This window comes from Rhamphochromis sp. 'chilingali' (assembly GCF_963969265.1).
Source record: "Rhamphochromis sp. 'chilingali' genome assembly, chromosome: 11".
Lineage (NCBI taxonomy): Eukaryota > Metazoa > Chordata > Actinopteri > Cichliformes > Cichlidae > Rhamphochromis > Rhamphochromis sp. 'chilingali'.
This window is the reverse complement of record NC_137938.1, coordinates 16,379,531-16,407,010: the sequence shown is the minus strand read 5'-3', so window position 1 is coordinate 16,407,010 and position 27,480 is coordinate 16,379,531. Positions and strand designations below refer to the sequence as shown.

The following is a 27,480-nucleotide window of genomic DNA, read 5'->3' as shown; positions in this document are numbered from 1 at the left end:
AGAATGGTGCTACTGGTGCTGAAAGGAATACACAGGTTTTGGAGCAACATATGCTCCCATCCAGACAACAGCGCTTTCAGGGGTGGCCTTGGACACTGCATCTATTAAAACGACACGGCTTCATAATGGAACAGTCCAGGTACTGAATTGACCTGCCTTCAGTGTAGACCATTCATCAGCTGCAACATTTGGAGCATCGTGAAATGGAAAACATGGCAAAGAAGACCCAGGACTGTTGAGCAACGAGAATGGGACAATATTCCTCTCCCAAAAGTCCAACAGATGGTCTCCCAGGTATTTAGGGACTGTCAAGGGGGGCATGCTACAGAGTAGTAAACATGTTCCTCTCCTTTACTTCATTGAAATGTGTTACTGACATTACAGTCAAAATGAGTCACTGTTTTTCCTGAAATAGTAAAATGACTCAGTTTAAACACTTGATATATTTTCTATGTTTTATTGTGAATGAGATATGTGTTTGATACATTTGCAAATCTTTGCACTTTGTTGTTATTTTATATGTTACATAGAGGCCCAACTTTTTTGATTTGTGGTTGTAAACCAAAGGAGGTTAAATCAAAGGACAAGGACACATGTTTAGTTGAAAGTGTACCATTTTCAGCTGTTTGCTACATATAAGAAAGGGCAACTTCAGAAAACGCTGCAACATATCCTCCCATTACTGTCTGAAGTTCACCCGTGAAAACAGCTATAGAGTGAGAATCTCTAAAATTCTTCTGCTGGAGAATTGCCCTCAGAGATTCTGCACAATGGCAAGAGATAATTTCTTCACTCAGAGATGTCTGATTTTTCAAACTATCAAAGTATAAAAACAAAGCCTTCTCTTTGTGAAAAGCTCGAGTCCTTGGAACAAAGTCCTGTTTGGTTAGACCCAACTTGTAGCTCCAGTCCCACAATGGTATTTTTGCATTCTCCCTGTTGAAGTGTCTCTCAATTTCTCTGAACTGTGTGAACTCTGTGAGGGGAAAAAATGTTATTTGACTGCAGCGATCTAGAATAAGAAACTGTTTCATTTTCCTCAAAAGCACGTCGGGATTTCGGTTTGTATGACTGACTCAATCTCAAGTAACAGCATAAAAGAATTGTAATAGGCAGCCAAAAGGAAGCTCTGAATATGATCCTTAGTGCAGGTTGTTGGACTCATTTTACTTGAATTATTGGTTTTAAACAAAGAATAAGGAGTTCTAATTAAATGTCCAGCAATGAAATGTTCAACCAGGTCATTATAAATCTTTCTCTCTGACAGGCACGCACAGATGAGCTGCATTTCATTTAGGAAATGAGCATCCCTGTATCAACAATCGGCCGCTAATAAAAACTCCTGCGTTTGGATTGGATGTCTGGGCTGTAAAAGAATCACCTGCAGATTTTTTGGAACTACTTTTAGCCTCATGCATCAATCAAGTGGCAGTTTAGTGCTCGCACTGGCCAGATTTTAATTTTTCTTTAAGCTTTATTGGAATTTGATTTGCCAAGATAAAGCTGAAGCCATTAATCTTGTTCTCCCCATGCGTCCATTCCAATAAACTCACTAAAATGGGCCTAAACGTGTCTTTGCTCCAAACCTCTCCAAAGTGAACTGTATGTGTGTTGGTATTTGATGACACAATTTTGGGCTTTATTTAAATATTTTCTGTCAGGATCAAACACTGAATTAAACTGCCGGAGATGTTTGAAATGCAGACAGAAACCGCAGCGCTGATCACTTTCACAGTTCTAAGCATCAGGCCAAAGCAATGGGCTCGAAGAAGCTTTACACATATCCACAGAAATGACTAATAGCTACTGTGTGAACAAATCTTCCAATATCGGGAAATAGTAGAGGTATTTCAGAAAAATCTCAAATCGATGAAAAATCACATGTCAGAATTGCAGTTGTTATCAGCCGGCTGCAAAGTGTGGACTTGGGGACCGCCCATGCTCAGTCATCTTTCCTCAGTTGTTTCCCTTTGCATCTTGAACATGTCGACCCATTCCGCATCTGTCAACATCTATTACCCATGGCTTTCCCCTACATCGCTATAACCACTACCACCTCTGTTGCTGTGACAAACACAACCCTCCCCTAACCCCACCCACCCAGCCGCACTTTAAAAATTGCTCATGACTCTTCAGCCGTTGTCCCAGCCGGGCCAAAACCAAGAGCATCTGCCACACAAGTTGCAGAACAGGAAGTGGAGCAAATTCGAGTCCGCTGGATCGCACCGCCACTTTTCGCCTGTCTTATTAACCACACATTTCTTAAGGAAATTCTCCCAAACTGTCTAGATTCTTGCAGCAATTAAAGCATTTCTCTCATTCCCCCTTTCTTTCTTTTCTGTCCTCTTGGCAAGGGGCTTGACCATGTTGGTCAGGTCGTCTCAGTGTTCCTGGGCCAAAGCTGACACAACCAATCAGAGGAGGCAACCGTGATCTGACGAATAAAAGAAACAGAGGATTACAGCAGGGAGGACGTCTTAGGTTCGAGGAGCAGTGAGAATCACACAGGGCGTGCCATTGTTTCTCAACCACCGATGGTTGTTGGCAGCTGTCAGGCCTTTTCTTTCCTAAACCCAAAGAGCCGTCCTGCTCTGGCAAAAGCCTCACAAAAAGAGACAGAGAGAGGGTTGCAGTGAAAATAAGAAGCATTTGTGTGGCTAGAGGGCTGCTGGCATGTTGCTGTAAACAAGAATATAAACTCTCTTCTGGGGTGAAAGGGTGAGAGGCAGGAGAGGAGGACTCTGACGTTTGCAGGGGATGCTTTCCATAAAAATGATGAGTCAGTCACAACTACTGCAAAATGCATGTGATAAAGAGAATGTGTAACTTTATATGAAGATAATGGGGTAGCTGGTTGCAGCTTTGGCATGTTTTATTTTGAAAAACACAGCAATATTGTGATCTCTGGGAGTCCAGTCTAGCACTTATTTCCATTGGCCCTCCAAAAACTGGCCAGAGAGTTTGCAGAAAATGATACCAAAGACAGCACATTTTCCACTGCACCTCTCAAAGTTGTTATTGGAAATTTGCTTTATTTGTCCTTTATTTCCTTTATTTTCTTTAGTTTGTTCCCATTATTATTTTCTCTTCATCTCTTAAATTTGGCTGATCTCCTGTTGAAGCTCATCTTCTCATGCATGTCTGGATGGTTTCCAGCGAGGCTATTTTTGAGATCACTCACTGGTCTAAACATTGACTACTCCAGAACCGATTCTACTGCAGACCTGATGCAAAGCCTTTGAGCTTGGAAACTGCAGACTCTTCAACTACAATCTGCTGCATTATAGTTGAAGACACAGCTCTGATCCTCCATACAAGAACCAGAAACAGAGGAAAGCAGAAGAAAAAAAATCCGCCAACCAGTACAGTTAAAGTTCACTAAGTGTTGGTTAAATCTACAAAAACAACCAACATGTAAAAGTGATTTATTATGGCTTTTATAGTAGATCAGAGGGGTTTATGTATGACTATAACTTGGAAGGATGCAGGGTCTTTCCCTTTTGCCTCAGCGTTATAGAACAAAGTTTCTACATAACCAGCATAAAACTCTTCAGGGTGTATAAATATACACAGTTATTGTGCAACTTAAGAGATAATATATTAAATGGTGATTAGCATTGTTTACTTATCTCTGGACAGGATTAGGTTCACTGTTCCACTTTCGATGGATCATGGTAATCCCTAGAAAGTGGCGATATGCCATGACAAGTAGGTGTATGCATGTATCATGAAATGCCAAAGGGCTTTTTTAATGAATAAAATGTGACAAATGCATAGGTGCACTGCTTTCTGTACATACAGCAGACATTTGCCATGAACTTTAGAATCAAGAGCCAGTGAAATGCTGCAATGTTACACATATGTGCCCTTGACTCTGATGGAGACAAATGAAGGAGAGTGCATGAAACTGCTCTCTGGCTACTCTGCAGTGACAGCAGCGGTGTAATTGGGAAACGACCTGCTTTATCACTGAAACCAATGGGTCGGACGAAGCAGGAGACTGAGGTATAGGGCACTGAAGATAGCCAATGTTGGACTCCTTTTAATATCATTAACTATGTGTCCATTTTCATTTGTTCCTAGAAGAGGATAGTACAGTGTGTGTGTGCATGTGTGTACGGGGAAAAGGGTAGGAAAAGGAGACAGGACAAACACAAATTAATCTGACAGCTCTGAACAATGTCAAATCCATCCACATGAGAGCGTGCATACTTTGGACGAGATCTGCTCATTATTTATTACTTTACTACTACTTTCATGACCATAACATACTTCCAAACATCATTAACAAGCCCAGCACAAATCCCATCTTATTTACACAGCCAGGTGCACTGAGGGCAAGGCAGGGCAAATATAAAATATCCTGGCGAGCAAAGGCTGAGAGATTATGACAGTGTCCAGGTCGGAAAGTCCTTAATATTCCCACCTCTGCTTCAGGTCAATAAAGTAAATCATAAAAGGCTATTTGTTTTAGGGCTTTAATGTTTGGTTTCCATTTCCATTTCTCATGGGAAAACTTTAAGCTTTAAAAAAAAAAAGAAACACATGCTGCTTTTGCTTGATCCTCAAATGTAAATTGTCTTAATGATGTTGTTGAAGGGCCTTTTTAATGGACCTTTCGAGGGTACTGAAACACACTAATATTACCACTGAAAAGGATACCAGGTCGCTGATGACTCTTATGGCAGTGCGGCTCCTGAGAGGGATTCGTGTAAATCGAGTGAGAGCTTATTGCGAGTAATTAGGGAGAGATGAAATTGAATGCGATTCCTACAGCAGCGCTGCATGCTGTGCTAATGTAACAGAGCACTCATCAACTCCACGCCACAAAGCCAATATGAAAAACATGTGTTTCAACATCTCCCACTTCCCAAAGCAATGTGCTTGAGAGGATTGTGGCACTGTGACCTTGACGGTGTTCAGTTTTTATTCAACGTCAGTGGCTGTGTTCGTGCCAGTGACTCCGTTGCCTCTGAGGCAGAATTATGACTGCGGAGGTTTGCTCTTGTTCTGTTATGACTGCTAACCATGACTGTTTTCACAGTCAGTGAAATGTGGTAATTCCCATTATATCATTACTAGGTGGAATGTGAGGTCTATCAACGGTGTTGTGGTCCAAATGAGTGATTTCTTTTCTTTTTTGCAACGAATAAGCAATTCCTAATTAGCCTGCATTAACAGAAAATTGACTGAAAATATGTTAAAATATTCAGGAGCTTACTGTTGGCTCCAGTCATGGATGTATTCATGCTCTCCAAGACCCGGATTGTTCTCTAGGATTCAAAGTAGAAGGCATTAAAAATGTACATCTTACTGGCAGCTTCAGACTTTCTACCAGAAATTTTCATCAAAACTGAAGCTATAATTAAAGGGAAACGGCTCAGACATCTGATTTAACCACTGATTCTAACAGTCTTTGGCTCTCTTTAGAGTGTACTTTGTTACACCTTTGTGAATTAGGGCTGCCACAAACGATTATTTTGATAGTCGACTAGTCACCGATTATTTTTGCGATTAGTCGGCTAATCAGATCATGCATCCATTGGACGTAAAACATACAGCTTATTGCACCAGCATGCACCTGCTCTTCTATAACTATAATTAGCTTACAGCTTTAAGTGTTTAAGGTATGTGCTAACTAAAAATAAAGACAAGATGATAGTTTATTAAATTTTAATGAAATTTGCAGTTTGTTTCGGTGAAGTTTAATAAACTCAGCCGTCTGCTCCTTGCTATCTAAAATATAACAGGACACCGGAGTATATTCTTGAGCAGCTCACACTTCTGGTAATCAGTTGTCTGCTTGACGTTTATTCAGCTGTGTAAAAACTATAACTTTAATTTCAGCCAAACCGATTTACTCAGGAACAAATAAAACACTAAAAAAAAGCCAAACAATATAATTTTTAAGTTATCTAAGTGACTTATATATTATGTTTAACCTGGATAGCAAAAGACGGCGGTGGGTTTGAAAACGATTTGCCCAGAGTCCGGTGTTCTCACGGGCTTCAGTGAGCCTTGCTAGCTATCGAGCTAGTGGGTAACAGACGTATCCAAAAACATCGGAGCGCTTTTGAAAATATGTGGTGTCTTGATAAACTGAGCAGATATTTGAGGTTTACACAGCTACATTCTTGCCTGAAAACATGTTAAACGTTTATTTTGTGACCCAGGAAGAATAATAACAGTAATATTAAAACTAACTAGCTGCTGGAAACTGAGCAGGGCCGCGCTATGAAATCTGGGACACAGCTTCTTCTTCTTCTTCTTCGGGGTTTAACGGCAGCTGGAATCCTTGTACATCCGTTATTACACTCTTAAATCCTAATACTTAATTCCTGCGCCTTTTGGGATCTTACAAAGCTTCACATGACGCGTCGACTATTAAATTAGTCGTCGACAATTTTGATAGTCGACTAATTGTGGCAGCCCTATTGTGAATAACTAAATGAAATCTGTCATTAAAGTTCATGCAATCTAGAAAATGTCTATGCAATTCCTCTGTGAAGCTTCACTGTTTCTACCTGTCTTTCAGTTCTATGTGATCCTAAGAATAAGATGGAAAAACATCTTATATGTAGAAAGATGGCTGTATCTTATTTCATTTTTGCTTCTAAAAAATGTATGAATTCTCCATTCTGTCTGTCCAAATGCCTACAATTGTGGAATGTGTGGAACGTAACTGTAGTTTGCAAATCATAAAATAACCTATTTATTAGCAAGTAATACAAAGAGAACTAATGTTAAAACTCAGGAAAGGATGTGAAAGAGTTTTGTGATGCTTAAAGAAAGACCCAGCTGCTCACTCGAAAATTATTTAGCACTGTTTAGCAACAATTGAGTGACATGACTGGGTAAAAACAAAGCCTGTTACAATAAGCCTTTAAGAATGACAAAGAGAACAAATAGTTCAAAAAAGTAGTAACATATCTCAGCCTAAAAATGCAAAGATTTGGGTTTTTTCATCATTTAGAGAACATTCAAATTGTCAGAGAAATCTTGCAGAGAAATCCAAAGATCTGTAAAAAGTCAGTTAACCCCTGTGATTTTCAGCTCCCAGCTGGCAATTCATCAAAAACGAATATGAATCCATTATGAAGTTAATGTCAGCAAACACACCTAGAACATTGCAGTCACTGCTGCATTCACAAACACAAAGTTAAAACAGTGCATTAAAAAAGACCTAAAGGAAACACCATCAACTTATCTGGGCCTGCAACCTCTAAACTAAGGTGTGAGAGACTGATGTGCTAGTGCATCAGAATATCAGATTTTTTAAAAATTTTATTTAAAAAAGTAAACTTTCATACACTATATCTATTACATCTAAACTTAAATATTTCAAGTCTTTTCTTTGCTTTCATTTTTTATGATTCTGTCTTACAGAAACATCTCAAATTAAATGATTAGAACATTTCCTAAGATCAATGACAAAGACTTTTACAGTACAGCACAGAAAGGTCAGAGTTCTGAAAGGCAAGTCAATAATCGTCCCTTGTAGCCCCTTTCCTAAAGATGTCTGCAGGCAGTAGTCATCCCTTCTGTTTTTACGCCTCTTCTCTTCACGTTTTTCCAGTCATCTTTCTTTCTTTTGATATGCTTTGATACAGCACTCTGTGAGCAGCCAGACTTTGCAGAAAAAACACTTTTTCACTGACTGTATTCATGTGCAGTAAACTAGATTAAGAGCTATACATTGAGACATTGAGACAGTGGATTTCTGATTTTATGAGGTATATGCCATAATTATGAACAACTTTTTTTTTAAAAGACTTGAAACATTTGAAATATAACTTTTTGAATTTAATTACAAAAAAATAACTTTTTCATGATTTTTTTCTTTTTTCCCCCTTTTTTTGCATTAGCAATCAGCTTCGTTCTGAAATCATCATCTTTTATATTAGGATGCCCTATGCATAAAAGGCAGGATGGAATGATTGACTTGGAAGCATATGAGCATAATTATATTCAATTAATTATATAATATTAATAACGATATTATTAACAACAACAACTACAACAACAACAATAATAATAATAATAATAATAATAATAACCTAAAAACTAAATTCACTCAACCAAAATGAACAAAATCGATATCATGTACTTGCATTCATAGCATTTAACATTTGTCCATTTAACTTTTTTTTTTTCAGAACAGGCACATGAGGGATGCTACTCTGACAGATGCACGAAGAATAAAAAGTTTAAAGTTTTCTTTGAATTGTCTTAATTAAAGAATGACCACAAGATATGCACCGTGGTTTCTAGGAAGCAGTAAAAAGGAAAACGTATTTCAGACAAGTCCCTCCACATTCTTCAGCCAAGCTAAGAGACAACTGAACGCCATAGCTGAGTATCATATTAAAATTTTAAACGTAAATGGAGAGAGTCTTTCAGAATTGTATTAGCGCTGCAGTCAGACATACTTTAAAATGTTATCAAGACAACTTCTTTGTGAAATTTATTCAAAAGTTTCATGACAGTCTTATGTGGTTTATTTTACTTCTGTCATTTCAGAAAAAAAATCACAAATAAATCAGACTACACGAGAAATGCAGTGAATGGTATGGAAGGAAACACGAGTTTGGCCTCTGGGTATTATTACACATTCTTCTTGGTTTTGAAGTGCTATCTTTTAGATTTTCACATGCTTCTCTGGGGGTTTTGAGGCTATGTGAACAGTCTGGACTAAATGTGGGGCAGAGGAGTCCAGAAACCCAAATATTATTTCACAGAAATCCAATATGTGGGTACAAGTATGACAGCTAATACGTTGGCCCCTGTCCTTGCTGCGCACCACCCACAGAGCGACAACCGCTAACGTGTAAAATCTTAATCTTCTGTCTGGATGACCTCACAGCTCAGACCTCTGCTCAGGCCAGGGTCCTCAGCCTGGGTCCAATAAGCCACCCCATAACTCTCTAACACTCTTTTTATTTGTCAACCTTCTCTCTTTAGCACAAAAACGCTACATAGCTGCATTAATACCGAGTGGTGCGTCGAGCGTCAGTTAAACACTAAACTAGGTGTGTCGAGATTAGCATGGGTTGCGGGCTGGCGCCTCCATTGTTCCTCATTGTTATTTCAGAACCCCAAAAAATAAATAAATAAGACATTCAGGATGGTTTCCACTAGCTGAGCCATCAGTGAGGGTCGTGCGAGCTTTTGGTGCCGAGGTCTTTTCATGCAGTCATATGGCCCCAGGCTTCCAGGAGAGCTTTTTTACACAGGCCACACAAAGATACGCTCTCCTTTTTTTTGCTGTATCACAGCCCTTTTCCAGCAATAATTACAATGTCAGTCTGTTTAAAAAGTAGTCTTACGGGAATATGAGGCCCCCATTACCGAATCGCCCGTGTGCTAGGAGCTGGGGGGGCCATAAAACATTCATCTATGACCAGCTGTAAAAAAAAAAAAGCAATGAAGCAAAGGAGGAAAAAAATGGCACCCTGACAGCATCACATTTAGTAGAATAATAATCACACCCCCTTTTTGCTTTTATTGCATGTAGGTTTGATTGATTAACTGCCCTGAGAAGAGGACACGTGGAAATATACCTGTCACAGCGCTGGTGACTGTGGCAGCACAGTTTCCACAGATTAACCTCCATCTTGCTGTACCACATGTGCATTTTGGTTAAGATTGAGGTAAAAGTTGTAGTACCGATGGTGCAAATTGTATACAATGACTGCATATAGCTTACTGTGATTTTTTTTTTTTTTTTTAGTTTGTATTAAAATGTCATGCATTTTAAATTTGTGATTGCATAGCGGCTGGGTAGCTTTTTCACAGAGGCTGCTCACATATAGATTCCTGTGTTATAGCTTTGAGCTGACATTATGACACAAAATCAGTCCAGTAGGTAACAGGAATTAAGATGTAATTTTATATGTGCATGTCCCTCAAAAATCATAACCAGGATAACAAGTGCACAAGTAAACACAACACGCATTTTTATTCAGCCAAGTGGCATCACAGCATGTAACAACTGTGTTAAAAGGCAACATTTATCCTTTCTGTTGTTCGAATTAGTATATATTTAGTTCAATTCAATTCAGTTTTAGTTATACAGAGCCAAATCACAACAACAGTTGCCTCAAGGCAGTAATACAGTAATACATACAGAGAGAAATCCAACAATCATATGAGCAAGCACTTTGGCGACCGTGGGAAGGAAAAACTCCCTTTTAACAGGAAGAAACCTCCAGCAGAACCAGGGTCAACTAGGGGCCATCTGCTGCAACTGGCTGGGGTGACAGAAGGAAGACAGGACAAAAGACATGCTGTGGAAGCGAGCCAGAGATTAATAACAAATAATGACTGAATGCAAAGAGGTCTATTAACACACAGCGAGCGAGAAAGGCGACTCGTATATCTAGCTATCATGTAAAGATTTAACATGTACGTCAACTGAAATGAATGAGGAAAAAATGCTCAAGGCATCCAATCGCATTAGAAAAAGAAGACAAAACATTCAACTTTGACAAATAGAGGGCTGAGGCTTGTTTTCCAGTATGTAGTGTTTCTATCAGTATTAACATTCATAATCTCTGACTAGTGTCAAAGTGGCGTTTATTCGTATTGCCAGAGGGCAGGACAGGAAAGCTGAACATATACAAGATAAACATATTATCAACAGGTCTAGTGACATGCAAATAATGATGGTAATCAGTGGTAATATTCAACAAAGTAAATCGATGAATGTCACAATAATAACTTAAATATGATCAAGTAAATAATCTAGCAATAGCGATCGAGTTGCATAGTTACATCCAGTTGTACATACTATCTTTCCACCTTTTTAAACTTGCATTTTGACTATATATTATCTGAGTTAGCGGCACGGTGATGCGCTGTTAGCACTGTCATAAGGAGGCTGGAGCTTGAATCCAAAGTGCCTTAAGGCTGTGTTCTTGCTAAATTCCAACAAGCACTTTGTGATCTTTTTATCTAGAAAGATGCTATATAAATAAAATTTTACTTTACTTTACTTACACAATTCAGATTTTACATGGTAATGACAGCTTCTTTTAAAATCTTTGATTCTGTGAGAAACTGCAAAGACGTGAATTCCTCATGTGAAAGACTCCTTTGACATTGTCCAGTTATTTGATCTGCTGTTGATACAGCCCCCTATGACCAACACTCGGTGACAGTGTGAAAGAAAAAAATACCTTTTAACAGGAAGAAACCTCTGACAGAACCAGGCTCAGGGAGGGGAGGGATATGGAGTGCAATATAAAAACAGAGAGAGTGAAAAAAACGTGAGTGAAGCTACAGATTTAAGGTCAGAATTGTGCAAAACGCTTTAAATAAAACCTATGACATGCTGTTAGTCATATAATAATTTCGTAAAGGTGAACCTGCTTCTCTAAAAGGCTAGTAACTTTTTTAAAACTTATGGTCGACCCTCATACCACCACCACACAAACACACACTCCCCACCCCACCCCATGATAACGAGTTGTGAATTTAGCCCTTGGTTTACAGGCAAAAGTATATAGCATAGTACCTAGCTCTCCACTGCTCCAACCACAACAGCCTTACTTTCCACTGTGCTATTCCTATGTCAAACCACCGCCTGTTTTTAGTCATGTCTCTGTAACCCAGTGAGTTTACACGACTCAGTAATGCACTACAACATGTTATTGTTAATTGGGATTTATCATTACTCTGTTAATCACTGAGTTGATCAAAAATAAATCAATAATAAAAGATAAATACTATAAATATAAGAATAAAACCCAAAGAGTATATTTAACACCCCTACTGGTTAGGAAGGAACAAGCCCCGCCTTCCCCTGCTCTGTACCGTCACGTGCTCAGACACAGAGAGAGACGGAGGTGCACGAGACCATCACTGATTTTCACCGCCAAGCTTTTCGCTGGAAAATAACTATTAACTTGATAAATTGAGCAAATATCCATACCGGAGATCTGCATGGACCTTGGAGAAACGGACCTGATTTATTGTGAACATTTCGGACCTTGAAACCATCGCGGTGAGTCAGAAGCTGTTAAGCTAACCTTGAAGCTAAAAAGCTAACAAGAAGTTAACAGGGAATATAATGGCCCGATTTCAATGTTGTAGATCTGCGCGGGAGCGGATGAAGTGGACAAGATCCTCTCTGAGAGTTGAACAAGATCCTCTCTGAGAGTTGAACATTAGAAGTGTGCTGGTGAGTTAAACTGGGACTGGGCGAATCAGGCTAATTGAAAAGCTAACTAGCCTAATGCTCATAGCTGTAGCTGACCACGTTTTCACTGTGGGAGAACACACGGGGTTTCTCACTGAGTTCAGCCATTTTGAGCACTCAGCTTGTGTGCTGATGATGTTCTAGTATTACTTGTTGAATATTAAATGCACTAAAATTAGATGATGGAATAAGTTAATGTTGATCTTAAAGGTCATGAATCTACTTTATTTTGTTACATTTGATGCTCGAGCGGCACTGGATAGATGTCCGTGTGTATTCTTACTGTGCTGATACGTTACCACATACTGTAAAACTACAGCCTGTGGGTTTTTGTATATTCTTTTGGTAATTTTATTCTGTACATTGAGTGTAAATAATATATTGCTTCATTGCTATGCAGTGTAAAGCAATGCTCCTGTAATTCAGTTAAAGGGCAATACTGTAAAAAAATAATCTACCATAGTTTATGGTTTATTTCTGATTTCTGATAGAAATGTGCACCTTGACGATAGAATAAGCTGATTGTGATTTAAAGATTGCATTCATGATTAAGATGCACTGTATAGACTATAGTTAGAAATTAGAATTAATGTTTTGTGCTTGTTTTGTTATAGCACTTACATTATTTACATATGGCCATGTATATCATTAGAGTGTGAACTGAATTAGTAATAGTCCTGTTGTTTACAGGCTAGGTTTTTTTATGGGATCGTGAGACCTGGATCTCTTCCTGACGAGGAAGATGGCGAGCCTTTCCCTTTGAACCGAACCGAACCACAGCCATTCTGAGTTGGCCCAGAAGGGCAGGTTGCTCTTCTCTCACGAACAATTGCAACAGTGCGGTAGGACGAAATCGCACCAATCACAAACTTTTGACCTGTTGGATTTGACTTGACTGAACACTGACTATTAAGCCGGCAAGACTGACATATCTGAGCTCAGATAGGATTCTGACTGTTATTATTATTGCTGTCACTGTATTTTATTTTATGTTTTCATTCCTGTTCATAAAATGCTGTTAAATTGTTGCTAAATAGTTTAATACAATTCATAGCAACTTTACCTGTGGCTCCAGTCATTCTTCTCCACGCAACTCCCTTTATCCCTCCTGCGAATCTAGCTATTGGCCCATTCTCTCCATCTTACTTTAATTTCCCCTACCCTATCCTGTACTTGGCTACAGAAAGTGGCGAGCCAGCCAGGAGGGTTTGCAGAGTTGTTAGTCCACCCAAAATTTAATAAAACGATTAAGAGTGCCTGGAGCTTCACAGTGACTTGTATTTTTTTCTACTGGTACTTTTACGTGTCCTAACCATGGAAGTTGTGAAAACAGAGAATGTTAAAGTTCAAAATGCTGTCTTGGTCAGTGGTTTAACTAACACAGACATTGATAAAGAAATAATTGAGTTCTTAGAAGCTTTCGGTCCTGTCAGTAGGCAGATTAAGCTACCAACTGGTGGTCAGATTATTGTGGAATTTCAACATGAGGCTACTGCTAAAGAACTAGAGAAAAGATATTTGCCTTATGACAGACCTTGCACTGTGAAACCTGAAGTTGTCTATCACGTTCGAGACCTAGCCAGTGCGTATAGCATTGAAACCAGCGCATCAGCTACTGTAACTTACCTGTCACAGCTTAAAGATATGGCAGCACGAAGCAACCGATCGTTTAAAGACCTTTTGATGGATGAACTAGCTAAAATTGGGGAGTCATTGGGAGGGGATGTCCACACAGTTGAGCCTTCCACTGAACAAGAGCCAGTGCCCCACAGTGATGAGGCCCTACCTTCTTCTCCTTTAACACCCAATAGCAACCATGTAAGTGCCTTGAATACTCACCCACCGGCAGAGGCTGAGAAACAAACCCCTCAGATTCCCACCAACCTTTTAAGCACACCTGAAGTGCAGCGGGTTATTGTAGAGCACATTGTTAAAAGCAGTGAAGTCATTCCCCCACCAAACTCGCAATACAGACTGAAACCTTTTTCAGGGAGAGTTCCACATCCTCCTTTCGAAACTGACTATGACACTTGGCGCAGCAGCGTAGAGTTTTGCTTGACTGATCCCTCGCTCACCGAAACTCAAGTTGTGCGAAAGATTGTTGAAAGTCTTTCACCCCCTGCAGCGGACCTGGTGAAAGCTTTTGGTCCAAAAGCAAACCCCAAAACTTACCTTGAACATCTTGATTCTGCCTATGCAACTGTAGAGGACGGTGACGAACTCTTTGCTCGCTTCTTAAACACCAATCAGAATGGAGGTGAAAAACCCTCACATTACCTGCAAAGATTGCACACAGTGCTAAACCTAGTCATAAAAAGAGACGGAATTGCTTCTAGTGACATCAATAAACAGCTCCTGAGACAGTTTTGTAGAGGGTGTTGGGACAGCTCATTGATTGCAAACCTTCAACTTGAACAAAAGAAAGACGACCCACCTCATTTTGCAGAGCTACTCCTCCACCTACGCACCGAGGAGGACAAACAGGCAAGTAAAGCAACCCGCATGAAACAACATTTGGGGATCCAAAAGACTCGTGTTTATTCTAACGTGCAAACCACACGCTCTCAAGGTAGGAACGATTATGAGCATGAAATGGACAGCAATTCGTCTGACCTCCAGAAGCAAATTGCTGACCTCAGGTCTCAAATCGCACAGCTCAGAGCTGATAAAACAGAGAAAAGATCGCAGAAACTTCAAAAGGAAGCAAAAAGGAACCCAAGTACCAAAACTCAGAACAAGCCGGGACAGATACCACAAATTGCTGCAGTGTCAGCCAAACCCAAACCTGGATACTGTTTCAAGTGTGGAGAAGATGGTCATATCGCTTCCAGCTGTAGTAATGATCCCAACCCAGCATTAGTAGCAGCTAAAAGGAATGCCCTCAGACAGAAGCAGCGAGAATGGGAAATATCCAGACCAGTTGATGAGTCATTTAATTTAAACTAGAAGGAGCCCCTGTCGCGGGACAGATGGGTGCTAAATCTGAACCAAGTCCCACTGAGAAAAAGACAACAAAAGCCCAATGTGAAACAGCTAATGTTCACTCAGTGCCTAAACTTCCCAAAAGACTTGTGGGTAGAAAATGCACAGCCAGAGTTGTTATCAATGGCGTTGAATGTAGTTGCTTGCTCGACTCAGGCTCTCAAGTAACCACTATTGCCAAATCCTTCTATCAAGAACACTTACCTGATCATCCTATAAAACCCATCAGTGATCTCCTAGAGGTCGAAGGTGCAAATGGTCAGACAGTCCCTTACTTGGGATACATTGAGACGAGTATCATGTTCCCCAAAGATCTCGATCAGTCAGAGCTTGAACTATCTACTCTTGCCTTAGTTGTCCCTGACATTCGCTCAAACTCAGACACACCTCTACTAATTGGCACAAATACACTTGACCCCTTATATGAGCATCTTTGTGAGAACACCTTACCTGACTTTAAGGTACTCCCTTATGGATACCAACAAGTGCTAAAGACATTAGCATCCAGAAAAAGACAAAGTGACAGTGGCAAGATCGGCTTGGTAAAACTTCAAAGTAGAACCCAAGAAGTCCTTCCTGCAAATCAAAAGCTACTAGTGGAAGGTTTTATGCATGCTAGCCACGCTAAGCCTGAACAGTGTGCACTTATTGAACAGCCCACTACCGGCTCCCTACCTGGTGGTGTGTTTGTAGATTGTTGCCTTATATCTCTGCCAAAGCACGGACCTTATAAAGTTCCTGTGTTGCTGAGAAACGAGACTAACCATGACATTACATTGCCCACTAACTGTGTAATTGCTGAGCTAGTTGCCCCTGACTGTGTCATGCCATGTCCTGAGCCTGAGAAAGGCGACCAAAAGGTGTCTGCAACGTGTAACTCTCAGCAGCAGACTTCAACCTCAAGACCCCCTCTCAGTTTCGACTTTGGTGAATCACCACTATCTGAAGAGTGGAAAGAGAAGATAGCTGAAAAGCTAAACACCTTCTCTGATGTTTTCTCACACAGTGATCTTGATTTTGGGCATGCCACACATGTAAAACATCACATCAACTTAAAAGATGAAACCCCCTTCAAACAGAGATCTCGCCCGATTCATCCCCATGATTACGAGGCAGTTAAAAAGCACTTACAAGCCCTCTTAGATGCAGGCATAATCAGAGAATCTGAATCTCCATTCTCATCACCGATAGTGGTGGTCCGCAAAAAGAATGGTGATGTGCGGTTATGCATTGATTTTAGGAAGCTTAACTTGCAGACCATCCGCGATGCCTATGCCTTGCCAAACTTAGAGGAGTCATTTTCTGCTCTTGCAGGATCTCAGTGGTTCTCTGTGATGGACCTTAAGTCAGGGTACTATCAAATCGAGATGTGTGAAGAAGATAAGCCAAAGACAGCCTTCGTGTGCCCCTTCGGCTTCTACGAATTTAATCGTATGCCCCAGGGAATAACAAATGCCCCAAGCACTTTCCAAAGGCTTATGGAAAAGTGTATGAAAGACATCAATCTGAGAGAAGTGTTAGTCTTTTTGGATGATTTGATAGTCTTTTCCAGTTCCCTTGAAGATCATGAGACCCGACTCATTCATGTTCTTGAGCGACTCAGAGAGTACGGGCTGAAACTCTCGCCCGACAAATGTCGTTTCTTCCAAACATCAGTCCGTTATCTAGGCCACATTGTATCTAGAGACGGCGTAAAGACTGATCCCGAAAAAACTGAAGCACTCAAGACTTGGCCGAGACCCCAAACCTTAAAAGAACTCCAATCGTTTCTTGGTTTTACCGGTTATTACCGGAGATTTGTCAAAGATTACTCAAAAATTGTCAAGCCCCTCACCTCCCTCACAGCTGGCTATCCTCCGAGACGAAAGCATAGTAAAAACCCACCCAGTGATCCAAAGTATCTGAACCCCAAAGAGCCCTTTGGTGATCGTTGGGGACCAGAGTGCCAGAAATCGTTTCAAACTATTATTGAAAAACTCACCACCTCACCAGTCCTTGGGTATGCTGATGCAAAGCTACCTTACCTGGTACACACAGATGCCAGTACAACCGGACTTGGGGCAGCTCTTTATCAAGTGCAGAATGGAACCACACAGGTTATAGCCTATGCAAGTCGTGGTCTATCCCGTAGTGAAGCTAGATACCCCGCCCACAAGTTAGAATTTCTAGCTTTAAAGTGGGCCATAACTGACAAGTTTCATGACTATTTATATGGAAACACATTCACAGTCATCACCGACAACAACCCATTGACTTACCTTCTGACCACAGCAAAGCTTGATGCCACGAGTTATCGTTGGTTGGCTGCATTGTCCACCTATAACTTTGACATTAAGTACAGAGCTGGGAGACAAAATCTTGATGCAGATGGACTATCTAGGAAACCACATGACAAACCTGAAGACGATCCAGTTTTTACCCAGGAATGTCAGCGCATTGATAAGTTCAGATCCCATCTCTTGTCCTCAGTCAAAGATGTCGAGCTCCAACTTCAATCCGATACCGTGATGGCAGCCTGTCAAAGATATATGGCTATGGATCAGACTGAACCCTCTTGTGCTCTAGTCCAGTCACTTGCCATGTCTGCAGGTGCCATTCCAGACATGTTTCAAGAAGAAGGCAATGATAACAATCTCCTAGCCTTACCCAGATACACCCATACTGATCTTGTCAACCTGCAGAGAAAAGATCCAGCCATTAGTAAAGTCATCAAGCTGCTGGCAGCTGACTCACGTCCACCAGCCGATACTAAGTCTGAGTCTCACGATGTTCTCTTATTTTTAAGGGAGTGGAAACGTCTTGACCTCCAAAATGACTTACTGTACCGGAAACGCCAGTTGGGGCCAGAGACCTTGTTGCAGTTAGTCCTTCCTGATTCCTTACGCCCTACAGTTATGCTTAATCTTCATGACAACATGGGGCATTTAGGGGTCGAACGCACACTGGAACTCATTCGGTCACGTTTCTACTGGCCAAAAATGGCAGTTGATGTCGAAAAGAAAGTGAAAGCTTGCGAGAGATGTGTCCGTAGAAAAGCCCTGCCAGACAAGGCTGCTCCTCTGGTAAATATTAAAACTTCCAGGCCCATGGAGCTAGTCTGCATGGACTTCCTCTCAATAGAACCAGACAGTAAAAACACTAAAGATGTCCTAGTGATCACGGATCATTTTACAAAGTATGCTGTGTCCATTCCAACCAAAGACCAGAAAGCCACCACCGTTGCAAAGAACTTATGGGAGAACTTCTTAGTTCATTATGGCTTTCCAGAGCGACTTCATAGCGACCAAGGGAGAGACTTTGAATCGCGTACAATCAAAGAACTGTGCTCTCTGCTCGGTATCCGCAAAGTCCGAACAAGTCCTTATCATCCTCGTGGCAACCCTGTTGAGCGATACAATCGCACATTACTCAGTATGCTTGGTACCTTGAAAGACACCGAGAAACATCACTGGCGTGACTTCGTAAAACCACTTACTCACGCTTATAACTGTACAAAAAATGATGTAACAGGCTATTCTCCTTATGAGTTAATGTTTGGTAGACAGCCTCGCTTGCCCATTGATATTGCCTTTGGCCTGCCACAGCCAAACAAGCCACAGTTGACTCACTCTCAATACGTCAAGCAGTTGAAAAGTTACCTCGAACAGAGCTACGAAATAGCCATCAAAAACTCCCAGAAAGTAGCAGACAAAAACAAGAAACGGTTTGACAAAATCATCCGTGAATCCACACTACATGTGGGAGACAGAGTCTTGGTTCGAAATCTCCGCCTGAGAGAGAAGCACAAATTAGCGGACAAATGGGAGCAAACAGTGTATATTGTTACCAAACAAATGGAAAACTTACCAGTATACACTGTAAAACCAGAAAACGGAGATGGACCCAACAGAACGCTCCACAGAGATCTGTTACTTCCCTGTGGATTTCTCTCACCAACAGAGCATGAACCCGAGCGAGTCACAAAAACTAACAGACCATGCACAAGACAAAGTTCAGCTTTGGAAGTTGACTCCGACCAAACACTTGAGGAAGAGGAAGATGAGTTTTCTTACCCTGAACCTCCACAAGTGAAAAACAGACATTTTTACCAAGTATGCGCCATACCGCCAACCCAAGGATTCAAACAAAACAAAGATCCTGTAAATGATAACGAACAACCTAACACATTACCGGACATGACAGACTTACCTGAAAAGGAAACTGAGAACGAAACTGAAACATACTTACCTGAAGGCGAAATTGGAAGTTCAACTGACACCAACTTACCTGAAATGGACCGTGAAACAGACCTACCTCAGACAGAACGTGAAAGTGAAGCAAACGTATCACCAAGTGAAAGTGACACAAGCCTACAAAATAACACACCAAGTGAGTCTGAAACAGACACTCGAAAAGACAAAAATGTTTTGTCGACCAGTTTGTCAGATTCACCGTTGTCAGAGAACTCAACTCATCAACTTTCACCTGAAAGACAAGTTGAAAACGATGATGAACCTGAAACCTTGCAAACAGAAACACAGATCAGAAGATCTGAAAGAATTCGCCAACCATCCCAAAGACTCACTTATCCTCAGCTAGGTAACCCACTAGTAACAGTGGTTAAATCACTCTTTCAAGGATTGAACAAAGCTTTCATCGACTCCCTTGCTCATGATGTTACCTATTCCACCAGAGCCATGCACGGGGACGTGCATGAGATTTAAGAGGGGAGGATGTAACCCAGTGAGTTTACACGACTCAGTAATGCACTACAACATGTTATTGTTAATTGGGATTTATCATTACTCTGTTAATCACTGAGTTGATCAAAAATAAATCAATAATAAAAGATAAATACTATAAATATAAGAATAAAACCCAAAGAGTATATTTAACACCCCTACTGGTTAGGAAGGAACAAGCCCCGCCTTCCCCTGCTCTGTACCGTCACGTGCTCAGACACAGAGAGAGACGGAGGTGCACGAGACCATCACTGATTTTCACCGCCAAGCTTTTCGCTGGAAAATAACTATTAACTTGATAAATTGAGCAAATATCCATACCGGAGATCTGCATGGACCTTGGAGAAACGGACCTGATTTATTGTGAACATTTCGGACCTTGAAACCATCGCGGTGAGTCAGAAGCTGTTAAGCTAACCTTGAAGCTAAAAAGCTAACAAGAAGTTAACAGGGAATATAATGGCCCGATTTCAATGTTGTAGATCTGCGCGGGAGCGGATGAAGTGGACAAGATCCTCTCTGAGAGTTGAACAAGATCCTCTCTGAGAGTTGAACATTAGAAGTGTGCTGGTGAGTTAAACTGGGACTGGGCGAATCAGGCTAATTGAAAAGCTAACTAGCCTAATGCTCATAGCTGTAGCTGACCACGTTTTCACTGTGGGAGAACACACGGGGTTTCTCACTGAGTTCAGCCATTTTGAGCACTCAGCTTGTGTGCTGATGATGTTCTAGTATTACTTGTTGAATATTAAATGCACTAAAATTAGATGATGGAATAAGTTAATGTTGATCTTAAAGGTCATGAATCTACTTTATTTTGTTACATTTGATGCTCGAGCGGCACTGGATAGATGTCCGTGTGTATTCTTACTGTGCTGATACGTTACCACATACTGTAAAACTACAGCCTGTGGGTTTTTGTATATTCTTTTGGTAATTTTATTCTGTACATTGAGTGTAAATAATATATTGCTTCATTGCTATGCAGTGTAAAGCAATGCTCCTGTAATTCAGTTAAAGGGCAATACTGTAAAAAAATAATCTACCATAGTTTATGGTTTATTTCTGATTTCTGATAGAAATGTGCACCTTGACGATAGAATAAGCTGATTGTGATTTAAAGATTGCATTCATGATTAAGATGCACTGTATAGACTATAGTTAGAAATTAGAATTAATGTTTTGTGCTTGTTTTGTTATAGCACTTACATTATTTACATATGGCCATGTATATCATTAGAGTGTGAACTGAATTAGTAATAGTCCTGTTGTTTACAGGCTAGGTTTTTTTATGGGATCGTGAGACCTGGATCTCTTCCTGACGAGGAAGATGGCGAGCCTTTCCCTTTGAACCGAACCGAACCACAGCCATTCTGAGTTGGCCCAGAAGGGCAGGTTGCTCTTCTCTCACGAACAATTGCAACAGTGCGGTAGGACGAAATCGCACCAATCACAAACTTTTGACCTGTTGGATTTGACTTGACTGAACACTGACTATTAAGCCGGCAAGACTGACATATCTGAGCTCAGATAGGATTCTGACTGTTATTATTATTGCTGTCACTGTATTTTATTTTATGTTTTCATTCCTGTTCATAAAATGCTGTTAAATTGTTGCTAAATAGTTTAATACAATTCATAGCAACTTTACCTGTGGCTCCAGTCATTCTTCTCCACGCAACTCCCTTTATCCCTCCTGCGAATCTAGCTATTGGCCCATTCTCTCCATCTTACTTTAATTTCCCCTACCCTATCCTGTACTTGGCTACATCTCCTTCATGTAATTCTTTTGTGGTGGGAAAATGTATTTTTCCCTTGTACAGTTTAAGATGCACTCTTTCCACCAAATTTCAGGAAACCACATTCATAGGTTCGTCACAGGATTTATTGCTCATTGGAATAGATAGGTAGGCTGGACACTCTCAGTGGCATCTGAAACAGCCAAATAGGCTTGGGGTTAAAGCAAATCTCAGTCCTAAAATATGATGAAACAATTACAATAGACATGTTAGATGTCAATGATCTGAAGGGGAATGTCAAATATGTCAGTAACTACATGAACTGAATGAATGAATGTGTTTCAGTGGGGGCACATTACTAGCTTGTCTCCAGTCATACAGTTTTGAATAACAAGAACGAGCCACAGTTGAGTAAAGATATTATTATGTGTGGTTTCAAAGTAAACATCACCTGAGACAGTAAAGCAGAAATAATGGACCAATAGTAATGATCTTTAGCTACAAAACTCACACAGGACTTGAAGCTGACAAGTTAAATAATTTCTTTTGTCCAATCTGATAGAACACAGAATTATAATTAAATAATGATAGACAATTCAGAAGTTAATACTTACTGAAATCTAATATTCTGAGAACTTTATAGAGTTCAATCTTCTGTTCAATGTTAAAATCATAAAATACAGTGGGTTAGCCAAGATGGCTGTCGGCATCCATATTCACTTCAGTCAGAATAAACAACCATTCAGCGCAACCATATTGAACATTGATTTTGATCACAGACAAACACAAATGACAAACACCACATGCAATGCTTTAAAATGTCTGACCCTGTGTGATCCTTGGTTCACACGAAAACATCCCAGAAAAAGTCTGATGCTGTGATCAAGGCGAGAGCCCAGAGGGCCTGAACCAATAAAAGGCTGTGGACAGTATCCAAATTTTCCCGACTATTGTAGAATAAGAAGTGCTTGGCTCAGTTTGCTCTCTCCATCTGAGCAAAGGATTGGGCTGGAGGCCTGTCTTCACAGTCTTGACTGGATGCCATGGGAGCAGGCCGCAGCAGAAAAACAGGTCAATACTGACTGTTAATGCCACGACTGAATGGTTTGTGGTCTGACCATTTGGGAGACGGAACAAAATAACATTTTACTGGGGTTCATAAACCTCTCATGGATGTTAGAATGGTTCCTCCATAAATCCTAAAGTGTTGAAGGCAGACGTTAAAGTGAAAGCTACAAGAGTGACAAAATGTATGGAACTGCAGAGGTTCAGAGGAATCTCCTGCACATGCTGGAGATTTAACTGTACGGGCAATTTTTAAAGCAACTAAAGGTCAATGAGTGTGAATGATGCTATATACTACAGTCTGTAACGAAGTGAGGACAAAATCATTGCCTGAAATTCTCTTCAGTCCAGTTTACTTTACATCTTGAATATTAAATTGTAACTCAAAATTAATTCTTAATGTGAAATATGTACCAGTAAAAAGCATGTTTTTAGTGTTTATTTGTTTAAATTTGTAATAAAGAGGAAGAAGGAAGAGGAAGGAGGAAAGGCTTGACTTGATTAAGAGCAAAACTGTACTAACAGATGTAGCTGAACCATTATCTACAGTGATGTGAAAAGAGAGTTTCCACACGTCTCTTTGTAGTCCCGTGAAACTAAAACACATGATTCAGAGGCTTGAGAACTACCTTTAGCAGCAATGAATTGAAGTAATCATTTTCAGTATGATTCTATCAATCTCTCACATCATTGTGGAAGAATTTTGGCACACTTTGCTTTACAGCCTTTATTGAGGTTTGTGGGCATTCGTTTATGGACAGCTCTTTTAAGATCCTGTCATTTCAATAAGGCTGAGGTCTGGACCTTGACTGGGTCATTGCAGCACCTTGACTCTTTTCTTTTTTCAGCCATTCTGTTGTAGATTTGTTGCTGTTCTTGGGATCATTATCTGGTTCGGTTGACCCCATGCAGGCCAAGCTTTAGCTCTCAGACAGATGTCCTCACATTTGAATCTAAAACATAGTGGCATACAGAGGAGTTCATGGTCAACTCAGTGAAAGCTTCAATGAGTGCAGGTCCTGTGGCTGCAAAACACAGACATGGGACCTGTGTTTTGTTACAGTATGAGGTGTTTGTGCTGATATTTTGTGTTTGGTTTTTGCAAATGTGTAACAGTCTTGTCTGTCCAAAGGACATTATTCCAGGAATCCTGTTGTTTGTTCAGATGCAATTTTCTAAATCTAAGTCATGCGCCATGTTTTTTAGATGCTTTTTCCTTGCTACCCTTTCAGACACGTCATACTTGTTCAGTCTTTTTCTTATTGTACTGTCATGAATTTTAACATTTAACATGCTAACTGACACGTAGTATAGTGGAATGATTATCTGACACGTAGTTCTTGGGTTTTGGGCAATTTCTCTGAGAATTGCATGATCTGACCTTTGGGTAAATTTGCTGGGATGTTCACTCCTGGTAAGATTGTGGCATTGTGGTAACGAACACCTTTGCCAGCAAACTGCTAAACCTCTTCTTTTATAGAAGTGATCACACTTGCAGAAAATCAATCAAGTGCATTTGATTATTAGGACCTGGTGCTAGTTATACTCTAAATTTCTATGGGATTAGTAAGGGTGTACTTAGTTTTTCACAGGACTTTATGCAGTCCTGTACATACCATTTTTTCACTATATAATTTAATATGAGATGCTAAAATACTGGGAGACTTTGTCTTCTCCAAAGAACTGCATCAAAGAACATCAGGAGAGAAATTATTCAAAGTGCTGAATGCATTCATGGCAGACCCAGAACTAATGACAAAAATATGTGTCCATGTGCAACTAGCCACAAGAGGGGACACAAGGATAAAGGCTGTCAACCCCACTGTCATGACATCACACTGTATGTTCCATCACCAAGCACTTGTATCCAGATCAATGGAGCCAGAGCCTCACTCCATTTTAAAACCCAGTAACTGTAAGTAACTCTACCTCAGTTCAATACTGTTAAAGTCCTAATGTCAAACCCAATCAATTTGAGTTTGAAGAGCACCTGTTATCAACTTTATCAGTTTTATAAACGTAAAATCTAATTTTCTTCCAATTTGGGGGCTTGCAGGAACCTGATACATATTGGTTCCACTCCTGGCCTGCAGTACCAGTCAACTAATGAGCTGCTAAATGGATCAAAAGTCAACACAGAGTTCACAGAGGGTGAAGATAAGAAAGGAGATGCGTCTAATCACAAGAGGTGAAAAGAGGGGAGAAATAAAAATAACAACAAAGGTGCTATTTTGCTAATTACTGATCTAGTAATGCAAATATGTTATTTCAAGTTACACATTTGCATTACGCAGGTCTGAGTCAGGGCTATGTGTAATAGCAAGAGAGAGACTGCAGGTTTACAAGGCATGGTGGGACAGAGAGATTCCGCAGGTCTTTCCTTCCTGCTGCTCTCAGACTCCACAACAAGGATCTAACACACACATCCACACATGTGCAATAACACTAATTGCAATTCTCTTTTTCTGACAACATTGTATTTCATTCTATTGTATATAGTATCTTATTCTTATCTTATTCAGATTTGACTTAAACATATGTATGATATCTTTGTTACTATTCAATGCACTAACTAAATGTCCTTGTTGCTATAGTCATAGTACGTCCTGTAACAACTAATATCTCTTTTGCATGCGTGCAATAACAGCCGCATTGATGCCACTAGGAAAATGAAGGTTCCATTGATTTTATTGACGGGTGACTCATCCGATCGGCTGCAGTCTTTTCCAGCAGTGAGGACACCAGACCAAAGTACATCTCTGTATTACATTCATAAGGGGTGCATCAACTAATTAGACGTGATTTAAGCAAGTGCTTCCCCTTGAGAAGAAAAAAGTTGTACTAATACTATCCAAGAACTAACTGAAGTTTGAAGTAGAGCAAAAGCTCAGTTAAAGTTGATGCTCATACTGGAAATAAAAAATACCCACAAGGGTGAGCTTTGCTTATGGTTATCAATATGTGTGCAGGGTTTGGCTGAATCATAACAGCAAAAAAACATTCTTGGGGTTATATTGAAGTTTTCAATTTAGCATGCATTTGTATACAATTATCTTCTCAACCTCTTCATATAGACCAGCTCACAAATGTTTATACCCTGGTAAATGCTGTCTTTCTGATCCAAATCATTTACCTACATCATGTGGCGAGGGAATGTTACCTTCATTTTTAAGTAAAAGATCACACCTGCTGGTCCGTGTCCACTTTACCCCCTGCTTTAGGCAAAAGTAACAGAAGTTAGCATGCACATGTGGAATTTAGCCCCATGGTGGTTGGAAAGATGATCCTGTGAAAAGTGTGTAAACTCCAGAACGGAAGCCCCGCTGTGACCAATATATAACCCAGCATGAGTCATCCTGCCAAGCGCCCACAGATATGATGACCTTCTCTGCTTCACTATATTCTCAATAGTTGGGGCCCTGAAAGACTACGTATGAACATGCCCTCTGTGATCATCTTCAGATGTTCTTCCCTTTCCCTGGAGACAGTGAGACAGCAGAATAAGGGTGGAGAATGGAAAAAGAAACCAGTAGAATCAGAAACTATCAAAGTCTCTGGGTCATTCACTTTATACACTACTTCCTGAGTTTATTTGATTAAAATTTGTCTCAGGTAGAGATTCTCTTTAGCACTGTTTTATTCAGAAAGTTTGAATCATTGCAAAAATGTGTGTGTGTGTGTGTGTGTGTGTGTGTGTGTGTGTGTGTGTGTGTGTGTGTGTGTGTGTACGTACGCTTTGGGAGTATGAGTGAATGGTTGAGAAGACAATGGACAATCAGGAAGACTGATGTAATCATAAAATCAATCAGGATTTGACAGATAGCACCATCTCTCTGCTCACCACAGCCAGTATTTCAAAGATATCACTGTGTCAGTGCTTCAAGACTTGAACACAACCACAGTTTGAGTTCTTTTTCCTCATCAAGTCTACTGCAACTGAAACGAGCTGCTGGGTTCATGAGGACAGTCTGGCTCACCCTTACGTTAAAGAAAGCCCCTGGCAGGTGCCAGAAGCTCCCCAAGACACATATCACATGAAAGGGAGTGGAGCTGTTGAAAGTAAACAAATTAGCAGTTGGCTTTTTGTGTTGCCCTTAGGTTTGTGGAGTTTAATTAGTATTGGAAGAACATGCAACCACAGGTAAAAAGGGTCCTGGATAGAGAATGATGTGGTATGTGTTTGAAGTGATAACCACTGGCCCTCTGCAAAGCAAGAACTCACTATGTCCAGACCCACAGCTCAAACACAAAGAATGGGATAGTCTACTAGCAAAATGGGATTCCCATTGTCCCTGTGGCTTTGTTAAAGTGTAACCCAAAGGGTCAAATTTACATTCTTAAAATTACTCAGAATATAGTTAGTATACTGTGCAAAAGTCTTAAGCCTTGATAAAGTCATGAGCAGCAACTCAAAATGGTACTCTGTTGTTTGTATGGTCCCCATGTGCTTTTATACATGCCGAACAATGTGGAACATGCTCATAAGTGGGGCTATTGTGGCTCAAGAGTTGGGAGTTCGCCTTGTAATCGGAAGGTTGCTGGTTCGAGCTCCGGCTTGGACAGTCTCGGTCGTTGTGTCCTTGGGCAAGACACTTCACCCGTTGCCTACTGGTGGTGGTAAGAAGGCCCGGTGGCGCCAGTGTCTGGCAGCCTCGCCTCTGTCAGTGCGCCCCAGGCTACAATGTAGCTTGCCATCACCAGTGTGTGAATGTGTGTGTGAATGGGTAGATGACTGGATGTGTAAAGTGCTTTGGGGTCCTTAGGGACTAGTAAA

The 27,480-nt window shown here is 40.5% G+C and overlaps 1 long non-coding RNA gene across 1 annotated transcript; it reads left to right on the top strand.

Moving 5' to 3' along the window:
- Positions 1-11,610: 11,610 nt before the first annotated feature.
- LOC308406546 lies at positions 11,611-13,837 on the top strand. The gene is made up of 3 exons (XR_013973567.1): positions 11,611-12,004; positions 12,094-12,181; positions 12,890-13,837. It is a non-coding gene; the product is annotated as an uncharacterized lncRNA (long non-coding RNA).
- The last annotated feature ends 13,643 nt before the right edge of the window (positions 13,838-27,480 follow it).